The following is an 18,980-nucleotide window of genomic DNA, read 5'->3' as shown; positions in this document are numbered from 1 at the left end:
CTGTCATGATCCCAATGGCAGGGGATCACAAAAGGACAAGCACAAAAACAAAACAAGCTCTAGGGTGATGGAACCTGAGCTGACCGCGATCCTGAACCTAAACACACAACTAGCAGTAGCCGGGGAACGTGCCTACGATGATTCCTAGACGTCTCGCGCCAGCCGAAGGATTAACTTCCCATATTAGAAGAAACACAGACCTCACTTGCCTCCAGAGAAACACCCCACAGAAATAGCAGCCCCCCACATGTAATAACGGTGAAATGAGAGGAAAGCACATACGTAGTTATGAAAATAGAATCAGCAAAAATGAGGCCCGCTAAAGCTAGATAGCAGAGGATACAAAAGTGAACTGCGCGGTCAGCGAAAAACCCTTCAAAAAACCATCCTGAAATTACTTGAACTCATGTGCCAACTCATGGAACATGAGGAGTAATTTCAGCCCACTAGAGCAACCAGCAGCAAGGAAACACATATCTGCAAGCTGGACTAAGACAAAAATAAAGCAAAACGTGGAACAGGAAAATCAAAACTTAGCTTGTCCTGAAGATAACAGACGCAGGGAGCAGAGGTAAAAAGACACGCTGATTACATTGATAGCCGGCGAGGAAATGACAAAAAAGCCAGGTTAAATAGGAAACTCCCATAACCTGATGGAACAGGTGGACACCAGAGACCGCAGAGAACACAAGTCACCCAGTACCATCAGTAACCACCAGAGGGAGCCCAAAAACAGAACTCACAACACGCTCCATCTTCTTCACCATCTTTTGCACCAACGTTCAGGCAGAGGGAGCGCACTAACCACATCACCGCGCCCTCTGACCTGAGCGTCACTGCAGAAGACAGAACGGGGAGCAGGTGAATATCATGCAGCGCTCCCCTCCCCATTATACTCACCTGCTCCTGGCGCTGTGCAGTCCCTGCTTTCCCGACACCGCAGCTTCGTCCTGTACTGAGCGGTCACCGTTACCGCTCATTACAGTAATGAATATGCGGCTCCACCCCTATGGGATTTGGAGCCGCATATTCATTACTGTAATGAGCGGTACCATGTGACCGCTCAGTACAGGAAAAAGCTGGGGCGCCGGGAAGCCAGGGACCGCGCCAGGAGTAGGTGAGTATAATTAGACGACCCCCGCTCCCCCCTCCCCTGCCGACCCCTGGGTATGACTCGAGTATAAGCCGAGAGGGGGACTTTCAGCCCAAAAAAGTGGGCTGAAAATCTCGGCTTATACTCGAGTATATACGGTAATATATATTTTGTTTTATGACATATTTAAAGAGGACCTGTCATTAATACGATATGACAGGTCTTATTTTATTTCTGCTGCTACTCCAAGTATTCAACTTTTTTCAGCCTAGTAGATGACACATCACTGGAATTAGGATCTTTGCCTCTACATTATGCTGCTCTCAAATTGGGTGGCAAAAACCTGGTGACAGATTCCCTTTAACCTCGTAATGACCAGGGGTATTTCAGCTTTTGAATTTCTGTTTTTTGCTCCCCTTTTTCCCAACTTTTTTATTTTTCGGTGAATATGGCCACTTGAGGTCTTGTTTTTTTGCGGGACAAGTTGTACTTTTGAACAACACCATTGGTTTTAACATATCGTATACTGCAAAATGAAGAAAAAAAACTGTGTGTGGTTAAATTGCAAAAAAAAGTGCAATTCCACAGTTTTTTTTGTTGTTTTCTTACCATGTTCATCAAATACAAAAAATTGAAGAAAAAAAAACCAAATTAGTTTGAAAAAAGAAAAGTGCACTCTTTTGAGACCCGTAGCATCTCCAGTTTTCATCATCTACGGCTGATGTTTATATTGATACTATTTTGGTGCAGATACGATCTTTTGATCGAAGTTATTGCATTTTATTACAATATAGCGATGACCAAAAATGTAATTCTGACGGTTTTAATTTTTTTCTCGTTACGCCGTTTACCGATCGGGTTAATTCTTTTTTATATATTGATAGATTGGGCGATTCTAAACGTGGCGATTCAAAATATGTGTATATTTGATTTATTTTTATTGCTTTTTTTTTAATGGGGCGAAAAGGGGGTGATTTGAACTTTTATATATTTATTTTTTAATATGTTTTTTTAAACATTTTTTTTTACTTTTTGCATGCTTTAATAGTCTCCATGGAAGACTAGAAGCTGCAGTACTTTGATCGCTTCTGCTACACAGAAGAAATGCTCACTTGCTATGAGCGCTGACCACGGGGTGGCACTCACAGCAATCTGGCAATGACAACCATATAGGTCTGCTGCAGACCTCTGGTTGTCATGCCAACCCATTGTTGACCCGCGATCATGTGACAGGATCACCAAAGGGTGGTATTTATGATACGCTTCCGGTAAGCGCAAGTTAAATGCCACTGTCAGAGATGGATAGCAGCATTTAACTAGTTAGCAGCCGCGGATGGATCGCGAGCCCGCATCAAACAGGGGAAGTCTGATATGGGCGTACTATTACGCCAAATGTCGGAAAGAGGTTAAAAGGGTTTCTTGATTTTAGGAAAATCCATGTCCCGTGGCTGAAGTTTGCTTTTCTTTTTTAAACTATCCTTTAATTATACTATCTGGGTCCAGTGCGGAGTCTCTGCCGCTGCTCCTGTTTGCAGCACTGACGTCACATCAATAGCACTGCACCAATCAGTGAGCTCAGAGGCTCTGAGTGGCTTCTGCCATCAACCAGAGCAGAGATGCTGAGCTCAGTTACTAGCATAGGTGCTGCCTACATGACGTCAGCACTGAAAATAACAGACACTGGGCGCGGTGGCGGAGACGGAGTGCTGGACCCAGGGAGAGTGAGAAAAAAAAATAGCTGGGGGACAGATCCAAAACTGGAAAACCTCTTTTAAAACGCTCTTTTCAAGCCACATACAGCAGCTGGAAAAAGTATTGAGCAGGTCACCAATTTTCGAAGTTAATAGATTTCTCAAGATGCTATTGACATGAAATTCTTCCTAGATGTCAGTAATAACCCATCCAATACCACACACAAAAAGAAATGAAACCATAGATATCCATAAATTAAGTTGTGTAATAATGAGAACGGAGACACAGGGAACATGTATTGAACACACTTACTAAAATTCAATACTTGGTACCAAAGCCTTTGTTGACCACTTCAAGACAACTCCTGGATTGAGAAACTAGCTGCATGCATTGCACAAGTGTGACTTTGTCCCATTCTTCTACACAAAACACTTCATATCCTGAAGATTCCGTGGGCTCCTTCAATGAGTCTATAAGCTCTGAGCTTTAATTCCTTACATAAATTTGCACTTTATTTTCTTTCTCTGAAACCAATTGAGAGAGTTTTCTTGGCTGTGTGCTTGGGATCATTGTCTTGCTGAAACATCCACTCTCATTTCATTTTTATCATCCTGGTAGATGGCAGATTTTTTTAAAGAATATCTTGCTACATTTGTTCATTCATCCTTCCTTCAATCATATGCAGTTTGCCAGTGCCATATGCTAAAAAACAACTCAAGACCAAGATGTTCCCACCTCAAAACTACACTGTTGGTATGGCGTTCTTGGGGTGATATGCATCTTTTGGCCTCCAAACATGATGTGTATTATGACATTCAAAGAGATCAATTTTGAACTCATTTGACCAGACTGTATTCTCCACGTATTTTACAAGCTTGTCAAATGTGGTTGATCAAACTTTAAAAGCACGTAAACATTATTTTTGTTCAGCAATGGAATCTTGCGTGGTGAACTTGCATACTGGCTATGGAGGTTGAGTGCATTATGAGTTTTCTTTGAAACAATTGTAGCTGCTGGATCCAGTTCTTTCTGTAGCTCTCCACAGGTGGTCCTTCGCTGATATCTTGCGGTGAGCACCTACTTGTGGCTGGTTTATGAAATGATGTTCTTTCACTTCCAGACCATGGCCCATCAGTGCCCACTGGAACCTTCAGTGGTTTATTATTTCTCCTATAACCAATGCCATCAGTATGTTTTGCAAAGGTCTTGATAGCTCACTGGTTTTAGCCACCATGATATTTTTCTTGTGTAGCACTTTGGTAATGAGAAACCTTTTTATAGGCCATCAGTTGAATCACTTGATATTATTTTTCACTAAGTGGCAGGATTGATTTCTAACTACTGGTAGATTTCAGCTGGTGTCATGACTTTCCATGGCTTTTTTTTTGCACCTCTCTTCATGTGTTCAATACTTTATCCGTATGTCATTTCTCATTATTGCACATAGTTTATGTACATCTATGGTTTGATTTCTTTGCATGTGTGGATTAGATAGGTTGTTACAAACATTTGGCGAGAATTTCGTCTTAATAGCATCTTTAGAAATGTTTACTTAGAAAACTGGTCATGTGTTCAATATTTACCGTATTTCACTTCCTGTCTTTATGCTTTGAATAACAATTTTAAGTAAAAATGCAAGGTCAGACTACATAGTTTAATGTTGTGTGTTGACACAAAATGACAGGACAGTTTTATTGAAAAAGTTTTGCAAACAGGTTTTAGTTTTTATTCTAGTAGCAATGTAAAAGTTATAAAATAATCCTTATTCCTATACCTACTTAAGTATTTACACATTACATCATGGCTTTATATGCTTTCCACAATTCAAACCCTTTGCTCTCAGGTGACTACAGGATAAAAGATAAAAGGTGCTATGATCAGGGTGCAACACAAAATGTGACACCGCAATTATTCTTAAGCCAAACGTATATTCTGTAGGCTCATGGACATCAGCTATTGTTCATATTAGTCTGAACATTGAGGGTATGTGCACACGTCAGGATTTCTTGCAGAAATTTTCCTGACAAAAAACTGACATTTCTGCCAGAAATCCGCATGCGTTTTTACCGCGATTTTATGTTTTTGGTGCGTTTTTTCCCAAATGCATAGAATAGCGGGAAAAACGCAGAAAATCTGCAAAATTAATGAACATGCTGCTTTTTTTTTACCACGATGCGTTTTTTTCGAGGAAAAAAACGCATCATGTGCACAAAACATGCAGAATGCATTCTAAATGATAGGATGCATAATGTATGCGTTTTTAATGAGTTCTTATAGCGTTTTTACCACGAAAAAAACCTAAACGTGTGCACATAGCCTGACTTGTTGTAGATTAAATTGATGTTTGCTGAATTGTTGCTGTTTACCTATTGAATCAGCCCTTACAGCTTATTGTTCTGCTATCTTTAGAGAACAAAGGCACAGGATAATTAATGTTTGCTAATATGTTGATTACCCATTGTATCAGTCCATGCAGCTTGTTGTCCTGTAAATATTGAAGGAAAATCTATACAGGTTAAGGTACCGTCACACTGAACGACATCGCTAGCGATCCGTGACGTTGCAGCATCCTGGATAGCGATATCGTTCAGTTTGACAGGCAGCAGCGATCAGGATACTGCTATGCCATCGTTGGTCGGAGCAGAAAGTCCAGCACTTTATTTCGTCGCTGGACCTCCCGCAGACATCGCTGAATCGGCGTGTGTGACGCCGATTCAGCGATGTCTTCACAGCGTAAACGTAAAAAAAAAAAAAACACTACATACTTACATTCCGGTGTCTGTCCTCCGGCGCTGTGCTTTCCTGCACTGGCTGTGAGCGCCGGCCAGCCGTAAAGCACAGCGATGACGTCCCCGCTGTGCTTTACGGCTGGCCGGCGCTGACATTGCAGGAAAGCACAGCGCCGGAGGACAGACACCGGAATGTAAGTATGTAGTGTTTGTTTTTTTTACGTTTACGCTGGTAACCAGCGTAAACATCGGGTTACTAAGCGCGGCCCTGCGCTTAGTAACCCGATGTTTACCCTGGTTACCAGGGGACTGGCATCGTTGGTCGCTGGAGAGCTGTCTGTGTGACAGCACTCAAGCGACCACACAGCGACGCTGCAGCGATCGGGATCGTTGTCTAGATCGCTGCAGCGTCGCTTAATGTGACGGTACCTTTGGTTGAACACTGGAACAATGAGAAATAACCTCCCTCCACCTTCCCCAAACCTGTGGATAATGTCGCTGTGAGCTATAAAAAGGAGGATCTGCCTCTGTTTCCAGTCAGACTATGTGACAGTAGCAGAGGCACCATGGCTCCAATCGGATGAATACAGATTTGACACTCTACAGGATGTCAGCTTGAGGGACCACAGCACCAGCTGGAGGAATACAGATCTGCTCCATTGACCATCACTGAACCCTCAAAGATGTTTGGAGAATCCAGGTCACCTGAGCAAATACCTCACTGTACTCTGTCAGCTTCCTAAGCTTGACACTACCTCCTCTCTGTGGGTGCCAGCCAAAAGCAGGGTGCTACAGGTTGGGGTAATAAACGCTGGATGCCCCGAAGTCACAGTTGCTCTAATCCCAGCAGGCCAGAGGAAGGGTGAGACTCTGTCATTTGCATCTTATGTACTTGCTGGGACAGTACTATATGTGATTGTCTGTTGGTGGTTCAATAAAGTGCTGCCACACTGTGACAAGCCCAACCCTATGTTGTAGTAGTATTCTGCCCACAGGGAAGGAGTGCGGGTGTTCAGTGGGATGAGCCCTGGTCCATGTGCGTTTTTTCTAAAGAAAGCCAGGGCAGCAGACGAGAGCACCCACTGACCATCATGTCTCCATAACCATACTTTTTCACTAACCTCTAACCAGTGAAAAAAGGAAAACAGAAAAGATTTTAAAAAAGCCTTACCACCCCCATACACATTAGACTAACGTCAGCTGACCCTGCTGATATCAACAAGCTTAACCAACAGTCTAATGTGCATTGGGGTCTCCAGATTCTCACAGACAGGTGACGATGGGGGTGATATGGATTATCCAATTTTGCACTGTCAATCCTATTGTTCTCGCCAATATAATCCACTGCAAGTCTAGCAGCAGCTCTCTTATAGAGAACACAGGATTGCTCGACAGAGAGCGCATTTATGTGGATGGGAGATTCAAAAGAGAAAGCTGCTGGCTGACCAACTGGCAGAACCATCAATGCCTAACCGCTGTCTATGTAGATTTATGAAGCAGCTGCCTATTGAACAAAAAATCATTTGATGTATCATGAATTATTAGTTGCAGCAACCATTAATTATTGCTAAGGAGCTATAATCCTATCAACTAACCATATTCCAATCAAACATATTATTTACTAATGTCAAGGTGAAAATATATTTATCTTTATACTCTTTGTACTTTTATATATTCTTATGCTGTGAAACAATAAGTTTTTCTTTTTCATGCTTGCTAATGCAAATTTAATTGTATTTAAGATGGCTGCCAGTATTCACCTTTGCCCCACTTTCAGGCTGAAGGAACAAGTTGCACATTCCAGAAGGACAAGTAACATTTTTCTGGAATTCGAAACTTAACAAGATGTGGACAAAGAAAAGATTCATCAGATGAAGTCAGACCAACCAGAAGGACTGAATACTAGATACATTGCTTAACCCCTGCCTATCCCCGCCCTCTGCACACCTTCCCCCAATAGATCATATAATGCTGTGTATTAGAAAATAAAAATCAGTTGCTGAGACGTTACTACACCTTGTAGACAAACGGGCAGGCGCTGAGTTTGAACCAGATTTTGTCTGACTCATTCTTCAATTTGGTACCACTGCTCTTATCTTGATTTGGAATGACTGGTGGATGAAGGGTATTGTCGTGACGACCCCGACAATTTGGCGCAACCAACGTGGGGCGTGGCCCGCGAGATCCGAGACCCCCTGGACCCATAACTGGACGTCCGTGGACGACACCCGTAGTGGCTGACCTCGAGGACTGATCACCCTCCAAACACGGTAAGTGGAGAACATACATTCTGTATGTGTCACACTTGCTAGTGTTTCAGCCGTTATTGGTTAGTCTGTGGTCTCCTTGGGTCTGGGGAGTGACCGGTTGAGTGGTGAGACCGAGCGCGATCTCGTGCCACGCTTCGAACCAGCAACTGAGAGACGTCGCACTCTGCGCGTCCTCGTGTACACCACACCTCCTCCACCGGTCATTGTACTCCATTCAACCACCCTAACTGTGACTGTTGCCTAGTAGTGATAGAGTGAAAGATTGAGGAAGTTTGTGGATTGGGGGCGGCTTTGAGAAAGGGATAGGAGACGCAGCCTCTGTGATATTGTCCAGATAGGTAATTAAGACGTCCCGAGAGGGGACCACCTGTTTTTCTGTGGAGGGCTCTCACTAGGAGACCGCCTCCCAACGTTTAGAATATCGTGACAGGGTAGACTGTTAATCACTGGTGTTCAGAGGTTAGGGACAGCACGTCGAACGCGAGGTTCCGTGTTTTTTTTTGTTGTAGTTGGGAACACAGTGTTGCTGTCGCTGTCAGCGGCCTACTGCAGAAGGGCGTAGTATTCTGTGAGTCATGTTACGTCTCTTAAAGAAGAAGTCCGTGCCCCACAGGTTAGATGAGGATGCTGTGGAAGTCAAGACAATAGTAGAGTCACGGGAGGGGAAGAAGGCAGTCAAGAATGTTGAGAGATTGTACAAGCATGTAGGATTGCCCTCATCAGGGAGATTGCAGCCGTCTACATGGCACAATTTCATAGAGAACAAAAAGGGCATATTGAAAGATAAAGGACTGTTAGAACAAGTGCAAGCTCATCTGCGAGTTGCGCGAGCTTTAAAGAACGAGGAATGGAAAAAGGTTGATGGAGAGGAAAGATGAAAGGATGCAGAGCCCGTGTTTGGCTATAAAATATCTCAATCATTGGTTTTTCTAAGGTGTTTTGGTATATGAATTGTGTGAAGGTTTTGTAGAAATTAATTGAGTCTGAGAATTGCTGTATTCCGCTACTCTGTGTGGTTTTCCGAAACACCCCATGGGAGGGGGGAGTCAAATAGCTGCGTTGTGGTTTTTCTTCTTTTGTGTTGAGGAATGCTGTAAATTCTTATCTGTGTGTTTGTGGCCGATGGGAGGGGTGAACCCCTTCCCGAATTGTTTTTTTTGACTTTTCCTCTTTGTGCTGCGGGTCAGAGAAAGGGGGGCCGGCTGCGCTGAAGAATATGGAGTTGTGTATATTCTGTCCTTGGTTCAGTACGCGCTGAGTCCAGAAGAACTTAACCTGTTCTGTATCAGCAGCTGCAGCGATCCTTACTCGCTCTCTAGTCCCCCTCCCCCCTGCCGCAGCTTCAAGGACACGGCACACAGCTCGGTTCCTTATCAGTGGCCCAAGAAGCAGAAGACTTCAGCTCCAGCCCCCTCCCTTACACAAATCCAGTCTTACGCTCCAATATTCATTTTAACCCTGTGTCTGGAAATCTTCCTCCCAAGCCTCGCTATGTTAATTCTCAGACCAAGAGCTTGTTTTAATTAGAGTAGATGGCAGACCCAATTGTAAGACTCTCACAAAACCCATCCCTGTGGGACCTTTCCCTGAAGTTACTGCTCAGTTCGTAATCTCTCCCTTATGTCCGGTAAATTTACTGGGGACAGATTTATTATCACAGTTCCACTCCAGAGTATAATTCCAAGACGATGGTCAGATGGTCCGTACGTTATATAACCCCTATGTAGATGAGTATAATGAGACGTGTATCTTACATGTTCTTTCCCAATCAGTTTAAAAAAAAAAAAAATAGGGGGGATAGTGTCTCTAACCCTGTCAGTTAAAATATTCCTATGATATGTTGCTTCAGTATGTGGGTAATTTTTTTGTTTTTTGTTGTGTGCACAGACAGAGCAGGAAGCCATTGTTGCCACTGTTAGTTTTCACAAGTATCTGGCAGATCTGAACTGTCGGGTTTCGGCCTTGAAACTTCGGTTCTGCCTTGGTTAAGTGATATTTTTGGGTCACTGTCTCCTTCAGGGTGCCAGACACCTCACAGAAGAAAGAAAAAAAAATAGCCGTCAGCTCCCTTCCATTCCCAAAAGATGAGACTGAACTCCAGCGTTTCCTTGGACTATGTACTTATTGTTGTCAGTGAATACCGGACGCATCCCGCATAATGCTACCTCTCTACAAGGCCCTGAAAGATTGTTCAAGATATGGTGATGATTTTGGCAGACTCCACACAGGATACGCTGTTACTACAGAAGACACTGTAGTGCACGGAGCTGCACTCCCTCCCTCCCTGTCAGCACAAGCCAAAGACAGGCGGGCTGATATACACGGACTCACAGTATGCATTTGGTATTGCTCATGATTTCGGAGCCCTAAGGGCCAATCGAGGATTTGTTACTACTGCCGGGACTCAGTGAAGAATGTTGAAGCTGTTAAAACCCTCATGGACTCAATCGAATTACCTACTCAGGTGGCCATTATCAAAGTTAAGGAGCACGGTACCATGGAACAGACCACAGACTGGTGGTAACGCCTGTGCGGATATGCAAGCAAAAGCCGCTGCTCTCCTACCCGTTGAACAGACCATACAGGCTATGGTGACCACACGCTCTCAGCGTAAACAGTTACAAGAAACACTGACTCTACAGGAACCTGATGATCTATGACAGACTGAGGTCTTCTGCCGGACCTCGCGAGACCGCTTAATGACGATGCAGAGAATGTCTCCAAAGGAAGAAGTGAAGCAGTGGAAAGCTGATGGAGCACGTATGGACATTGGTCGCTGGAAAAAGGACCAACTTGTGTGTCTCCCTAAGCGGATGTACCCTGCTATTGCCACGTGGGCGCATGGGCCCACACATCGAGGTATCTGTCAGATCTGCAATCCCGGTCAACTTCAACGTGTACCCCCGAAGCATCTTGCTAAGCCCGATTATCCTTTCCAAAGGCTCCAGGTGGACCACATCACGTTGCCGAAGTCTGGAAGGTATGAATATTGTCTGGTGGTTGTCGACATGTTCTCCAGAAGCATTCCCCGTTACCAACGTGACTGCAAAGATCACAGCAAAGAAACTGGTGATGGAAGTTATATGCAGATATGGTGTTCCAGAAGTTGCTGAAAGTGACCAAGACCCGGCCTTTCCTTCTCATGTGTATCAGGAGGTTCTGACAATGCTTGGATCCACTGTAGCCCTCCATACTCTCCACAATCCAGTGGGAAAGTTAAGAGGCTGAACGGTACACTGAAGGGACAATTGACCAAAATGATGCAGGAGACTACGGCTCCATGGCCAGGGCTCTTATATATTCGTACTACCCCTATTGCAAAACATGGCCTGTCCCCATAGGAGATATTGTTTGGTGCTAGGTTCTCAGTTGCAAATTTTCAAGTCTCAATAGTTGTCAGAGGAAACTGACCGTGCTGTTCAATATGTTATTCAGCTTAGTAAAAAATGTTGCTAACACCCATGTTTTAGTTTCTTTTTCCCTTCCAGATTCAGCAGAAACCGATATTTGTCATAATTTGAAGCCTGGTGGTTTTATGGTCGTGAAAAGCTATGTCAGTAAAACTTGAAGGAAAGAGCACCTGAATCCACGCTTCACACTGTAAATGAGACCGAACCAGCGCTTACAGTGATGATCGAAGGAAAATGTTGTTGTTGTTGTTTTTGGTCCTAGGGCCAGGGGTCATCCTCGCCCCTACCTCCTCGGCCCCTATTGTAAATAAGAATCCCGGTGCCACTATTCTCTGGGAAAACCTAACGGCCCCGGTAAATATCTGGTGATTTGATTTCTGCGATGTAGTCAAGTGCCCCGAGACTCAGCGGGTGGTAGAGGGAATTATCCAGTATTATATATGTGTTACCAGAGATAACAATTGTGCTGGGAAGATATTTTCATAATGTGTTTAATAGTGGATACTATGGTAATTTAGGCCATATACAGCTCCAGGATATTAGTTTCAGACCAACCAAGGCCCCCGTTACCAGTACAGCTAAAACAGGCCCAGGTGAACGTTTGCAAAATATAGTTAACGAAGTAATCCCCATTCCAGGTCTCAGTTGGCAAGAAGTTTTCTCCATAGAAAGACAAACAGCCCCAAGGAAAAATTTATGGTTAGAATGGGTAAGATACAATGTGAGAGTCCAGAGTATCTCTGTAGGATGTATTGCTTGTGCTGCAGCAAATACACATCTATACACATATGCATTGTTTTTTTTTTTTACCTGATGACAATACCACTGCTTGTGTTATGAATCTGTTGAAGGATTTAAAGCCCACTGATTGCTCAGATTATGTCCCACTAATTCATGAAGCACCCACACTAAAGGTCCCAGGAGGGTTAACCGTATTAGCTGATAATTATACCTGCTATAATTCCCAAGACACTACAGGTACACCAGTAGGGGTCTTCGAGACAGGGTTCTGTAAAGAGAACAGTTCCCTGGATACTGACTTGCCAGCTAATCATACACAGTATATGTACGATATTTATTGGTTATGTGGAGATGGTAAGCTCCGTCCTAGGTTGCCTAATGCCTGGATAGGTCAATGCACCCTTGTTAAACTAGCTATGCAGTTCAAGATTTTACCTTGGGATCCAGAGACACCTGATGAATATACCAGAAAGAGGAGAAGTCTCGATCAGCTCCACATGGGTTATGAAGAAGATCCATTGGTAAATGTCGATGGCATTGGAGTGCCAAGGGGGGTGCCTGACCAATTTAAAGCCGAGAACCAGATCTATGCTAGCTTTGCTTCTTTAATCCACAAGTGCAGATTAATAAAATGTTGATTGGATCAATTACATATATTACAGTGAACAAAGGTTTGTCAATTTTATCTGTGATACTTTCCAAGGTATAGTTGAGGAGTTGGGCCCTAACACTAGAATGACCCTCCAAAACCGACTAGCCCTTGATATGATCTTAGCTGAGAAAGGAAGAGTCTGTGGGATGGTGGGAGAGGAATGTTGTACCTATATCCCTCAGAACTCTGGGGTAAATGGAAAGACCATGATAGCCCTTAAGAAGATAAATGGGTTAGAAGCAGAATTAAAAACTAATGCTGGAGTAGACATATCTTTCTTTTCCGGTTGGTTGGATGGGCTCAAAGGATTCCTTCAACAAGCTTGTCTGGTACTGATTGCCCTTCTTGTAGTTGGATCGATAATTCTCTGTTGTGTTATTCCCCTGTATAAAAAGATTATCACTAAGGCAACTCCGACTGGCACCTTTCTCAACCAAGAAGTAGACTCACCTGAGTACGATGGTACTGATCCAGGGGAGATCCCTAAGTACGTCCCCCTCAAGAAGATAGACAATACCCTTTACTCTCAGATGATGTTAAGAGATTTAGTTTAGGGACAGCAGGAGAACTCCATGTGAAGCTAGTGAAGGGTTCAGCTGCCTGGAGGCCTCTCACAAGGGGAGAGCTTCTGAGGTGTCTGGATGAAGAAATCCACCTCCCCTTTCCCCATCACATGGACAGTCTCGAAGGATCTTTCTTTTAGGGAAAAACTTAGTGTTTAGGGGGGATTGTCAAGGTGAAAATATATTTATCTTTATACTCTTTGTACTTTTATATATTCTTATGCTGTGAAACAATAAGTTTTTCTTTTACATGCTTGCTAATGCAAATTTAATTGTATTTAAGATGGCTGCCAGTATGCCCCACTTTCAGGCTGAAGGAACAAGTTGCACATTCCAGAAGGACAAGTAACATTTTTCTGGAATTCGAAACTTAACAAGATGTGGACAAAGAAAAGATTCATCAGATGAAGTCAGACCAACCAGAAGGACTGAATACTAGATACATTGCTTAACCCCTGCCTATCCCCGCCCTCTGCACACCTTCCCCCAATAGATCATATAATGCTGTGTATTAGAAAATAAAAATCAGTTGCTGAGACGTTACTACACCTTGTAGGCAAACGGGCAGGCGCTGAGTTTGAACCAGATTTTGTCTGACTCATTCTTCAATTTGGTACCACTGCTCTTATCTTGATTTGGAATGACTGGTGGATGAAGGGTATTGTCGTGACGACCCCGACACTAATAATCTCTGCTTGCTTTGTGTCTCCTGTGCAGACTTTTTTTTCTACATCAGTCTTTTTTTTTTAAATAAATTAGCTCTATTACACAAATCATAGGTTATAAATGCAGGAAGCATTGTCCACTCAGTTTAAATGGCAAGATTACAGACAGAGACTACAGACACGTTAAACTAATCTGCCAAGTTTTTCACCTCTTACAAGTGCACAGTAACTAGTCAATTGAGTGAACAAGAATACAGCAAAGCCCCTGTAGCCTTGAGCCAGATGAAGATGTACCGTATATACTCGAGTATAAGCCAACCCGAGTATAAGCCGACCCCCCTAATTTTGCCACAAAAAACTGGGAAAACTTATTGACTCGAGTATAAGCCTAGCGTGGAAATGCAGCATTTACCGGTGAATTTCAAAAATAAAAATAGATCATTATTTCCCCATAGCTGTGCCATATAGTGCTCTGCACCGTTCATTGTGCCCCATAGCTGTGCCATATACGGTGCTCTGCACCGTTCATTGTGCCCCATTGCTGTGCCATATACGGTGCTCTGCACCGTTCATTGTGCCCCATTGCTGTGCCATATACAGTGCTCTGCACCGTTCATTGTGCCCCGTTGCTGTGCCATATACGGTGCTCTGCACCGTTCATTGTGCCCCATTGCTGTGCCATATACGGTGCTCTGCACCGTTCATTGTGCCCCATTGCTGTGCCATATACGGTGCTCTGCACCGTTCATTGTGCCCCATATCTGTGCCCATATACGGTGCTCTGCACCGTTCATTGTGCCCCATTGCTGTGCCATATACGGTGCTCTGCACCGTTCATTGTGCCCCATATCTGTGCCCATATACGGTGCTCTGCTCCGTTCATTGTGCCCCATTGCTGTGCCATATACGGTGCTCTGCACCGTTCATTGTGCCCCATATCTGTGCCCATATACGGTGCTCTGCACCGTTCATTGTGCCCCATTGCTGTGCCATATACGGTGCTCTGCACCGTTCATTGTGCCCCATATCTGTGCCCATATACGGTGCTCTGCACCGTTCATTGTGCCCCATTGCTGTGCCATATACGGTGCTCTGCACCGTTCATTGTGCCCCATTGCTGTGCCATATACGGTGCTTTGCACCGTTCATTGTGCCCCATTGCTGTGCCATATACGGTGCTCTGCACCGTTCATTGTGCCCCATAGAAATCTCTGCCGCCGCTGCTGCAATAAAAAAAAAAAACACATACTCACCTCCCTTGATTGCAGCTCCCGGCGTCTCGATCCGGCGCCTCCATCTTCCCGGCGTCTCTGCTCTGACTGATCAGGCAGAGGGCGCCGCGCACACTGTATGCGTCATCGCGCCCTCTGCCTGAACAGTCAGAGCGCAGACGCCGGGAAGATGGAGGCGCCGGCCGGGAAGATGGAGCGGCGCCCGGCGGCTGGAACGAGGACAGGTGAATATGCTATACTTACCTAGTCCTGGCGATCCTCGCGCTGTCCCTCTGCCTGGTCTTCGGTGCCGCAGCTCTTCCTGTCAGCGGTCACCGGCACCGCTGATTAGAGGAATGAATAGGCGGCTCCGCCCCTATGGGAGGTGGAGCCGCTTATTCATATCTCTAATGAGCGGTCCCACGTGACCGCTGAAGAGGGGAAGAAGCTGCAGCACAGAAGCCCGTGGGACGGCAGGGACAGCGCGAGGATCGCTGGGACTAGGTAAGTATACCTCAGCGCCCTCACCCCCCGACCCTGCCACCCACATTGACTCGAGTATAAGCCGAGAGGGGCACTTTCAGCCCAAAAATTTGGGCTGAAAATCTCGGCTTATACTCGAGTATATACGGTACTCGAGTATAAGCCGACCCCCCTAATTTTGCCACAAAAAACTGGGAAAACTTATTGACTCGAGTATAAGCCTAGGGTAGGAAATGCAGCAGCTACCGGTGAATTTCAAAAATAAAAATAGATACCAATAAGAGTAAAATTATATATATAATGCTCTGCACCGTTCATTATTGCCCCATAGATGTGTCACAGAAAGCTGTGCCCCATATACAATGCTCTGCACCGTTCATTTTTGTCCCATAGCTGTGCCATATAGTGCTCTACACCGTTCATTATTGCCCCATAGCTGTGCCATATAGTGCTCTGCACCGTTCATTATTGCCCCATAGATGCTCCACATAAATCTGTGCCATTGCTGCTGCTGCTGCTGCAATAATAAAAAAAAAAAAAACACATACTCACCTCTCTTGCTTGCAGCTCCCAGCGTCCCGTCCCGTCGTCTCTCCGCACTGACTGATCAGGCAGAGGGCGCCGCGCACACTATATGCGTCATCGCGCCCTCTGACCTGCACAGTCAGTGCAGATAGACGCCGGGAAGATGGAGCGGCGCCCGGCAGCTGGAACGGGGACAGGCAAATATGCGATACTTACCTGGTCCCGGCGTCCGGCTCCTTCTCCCGCACCGCTGGTCTTCGGTGCCGCAGCTTCTTCCTCTATCAGCGGTCACCGTTACCGCTGATTAGAGAAATGAATATGTGGCTCCACCCCTATGGGAGGTGGAGCCGCATATTCATTTTTCTAATGAGCGGTCCCACGTGACCGCTGAACAGGGGAAGAACTGCAGCACCGAAGACCGTGGGACAGGCGGGGAGCGCCAGGATCGCTGGAAGCAGGTAAGTATGCCTCAGCGCCCTCACCCGCCGACCCTGCCACCCACCTTGACTCGAGTATAAGCCGAGAGGGGCACTTTCAGCCCAAAAATTTGGGCTGAAAATCTCGGCTTATACTCAAGTATATACGGTAATAATGGGGTCAGCTGTACTCTCAGGAAGAACACACCCAAACAAGTGTAAAAAATAACTGATAGAGAACTGCTTGGGCTGCCCTCACACTAGCAGTGTTTGGTCAGTATTTTACATCAGTATTTGTAAGCTCTCCAGCGACCAACGATGCCGAGGTCCCCGGGTAACCAGGGTAAACATCGGGTTACTAAGCGCAGGGCCGCGCTTAGTAACCCGATGTTTACCCTGGTTACCACCGTAAAAACAAACAAACACTACATACTTACATTCTGGTGTCTGTCCCTTGCCGTCTGCTTCCCGCACTGACTGACTGCCGGCCGTAAAGTGAAAGCACAGCACAGCGCGCTGTGCTCTGCTTTCACTTTACGGCCGGCAGTCAGTCAGTGCGGGAAGCAGACGGCAAGGGACCTGACGGACACCGGAATGTGAGTATGTACTGTTTGTTTTTTTATGGGCGGGGCCCTGCGCTTAGTAACCCGATGTTTACCCTGGTTACAAGCGAACGCATCACTGGATCGGTGTCACACACACCGATCCAGCGATGACAGCGGGAGATCCAGCGACGAAAGAAAGTTCCAAACGATCTACTACGACGTACGATTCTCAGCAGGGTCCCTGATCGCTGCTGCGTGTCAGACACAGCGATATCGTATGGATATCGCTGGAACGTCACGGATCGTACCGTCGTAGCGACAAAAGTGCCACTGTGTGACGGTACCCTTAGGCACCTTAAAATACATGAATCTAACAACTCACATCACCATATCTGACTGGCAGCTGTAATCAAATAATTCATTTAACAGAAGACCACATCTAGCTAGCACATTAGCCAAAAAGAGAGAGAGAGATCCGGAAAAAAACAGATGAAACGTCTAGTTATCAGGCACAATCCGGCGCTAATAAAACTCTATGGGAAAAAAACGGATCCAGCATAAAATAAAAACAACTGATCCTTTTTTTCAAAAAAATTGCCGGATAGTGCCTGAATCAAAAAGCCTGATGTGTGAAAGTAGCCTTAGCCTTGCCCTCAAATTACCATGGGTCTAATATCGGGACCAAAAGCACAAGACGCCCAGGGCTCTGGAAATAGTGTCCAGTTTAGTGGAGTTGGAGTAGGTGTAAAATGGACCAGCTCAGACTCCTAAAATACACTGCTAAAAATAAATAAAGGGAACACTAAAATCCCACATCCTAGATATCACTGAATTAAATATTCCAGTTGTGAATCTTTAATTCATTACATAGTGGAATGTGTTGAGAACAATAAAACCTAAAAATTATCAAAGTACATCACAACCAATACCCCACGGAGGTCTGGAGTTGGAATGATGCTCAAAATCAAAATGGAAAATGAAGTTACAGGCTGATCCAGCTTCAGTGGAAATGCCTCAAGACAAGGAAATGATGCTCAGTAGTGTGTGTGGCCTCCATGTGTCTGTATGACCTCCCTACAATGCCTGAACATGCTCTTGATGAGGCGACGGATGGTCTCCTGAGGGATCTCCTCCCAGACCTGGACTAAAGCATCCGCCAACTCCTGGACAGTCTGTGGTGCAATGTGATGTTGGTGGATGGTGCGAGACATGATGTCTCAGATGTGTTCAATTGGATTCAGGTCTGGGGAACGGGCGGGCCAGTCCATAGCTTCAATGCCTTCATCTTGCAGGAACTGCTGACACACTCCAGCCACATGAGGTCTGGTATTGTCCTACATTAGGGGGAACCAGGGCCAACCGCACCAGCATATGGTTTCACAAGGGGTCTGAGGATCTCATCTCGGTACCTAATGGCAGTCAGGCTACCTCTGGCGAGCACATGGAGGGCTGTGCGGCCCTCCAAAGAAATGCCACCCCACACCATTACTGACCCACTGCCAAACCGGTCATGCTGAAGGATGTTGCAGGCAGCAGATCGCTCTCCATGGCGTCTCCAGACTCTGTCACATCTGTTACATGTGCTCAGTGAGAACCTGCTTTCATCTGTGAAGAGCACAGAGCGCCAGTGGCGAATTTGCCAATCCTGGTGTTCTGTGGCAAATGCCAAGCTTCCTGCACGGTGTTGGGCTGTGAGCACAACCCCATCTGTGGACGTCGGGCACTCGGACCATCCTCATGGAGTGGGTTTTTAACCGTTTGTGCAGAAACATGTACATTTGTGGCCTGCTGGAGGTCATTTTGCAGGGCTCTGGCAGTGTTCCTCCTTGCACAAAGGCTGAGATAGCGGTCCTGCTGCTCGGTTGTTGCCCTCCTACAGCCCCCTCCACATCTCCTGGTGTACTGGCCTGTCTCCTAGTAGCGCCTCCAGCCTCTGGACACTACGCTGACAGACACAGCAAACCTTCTTGCCACAGCTTGCATTC

At 45.5% G+C, this 18,980-nt stretch overlaps 1 protein-coding gene and 1 long non-coding RNA gene across 3 annotated transcripts in view; one reads left to right on the top strand and one right to left on the bottom strand.

Moving 5' to 3' along the window:
• The window catches only part of LOC138642547 (uncharacterized), a 135,730-nt gene extending 122,008 nt beyond the window's left edge, over positions 1-13,722 (top strand). Inside the window, exon 3 of the long non-coding RNA XR_011314056.1 lies at positions 7,257-13,722. This is a non-coding gene — a long non-coding RNA (uncharacterized lncRNA). The remainder of the gene's footprint in view (positions 1-7,256) is intronic.
• Positions 1-18,980, bottom strand: part of WRNIP1 (WRN helicase interacting protein 1) — a 181,825-nt gene that overhangs the window by 110,274 nt on the left and 52,571 nt on the right. The window lies entirely within an intron of this gene.

This window comes from Ranitomeya imitator, chromosome 6, assembly GCF_032444005.1.
Source record: "Ranitomeya imitator isolate aRanImi1 chromosome 6, aRanImi1.pri, whole genome shotgun sequence".
NCBI classification, from domain to species: Eukaryota; Metazoa; Chordata; class Amphibia; order Anura; family Dendrobatidae; genus Ranitomeya; species Ranitomeya imitator.
This window is presented reverse-complemented; position numbering and strand designations above follow the sequence as displayed.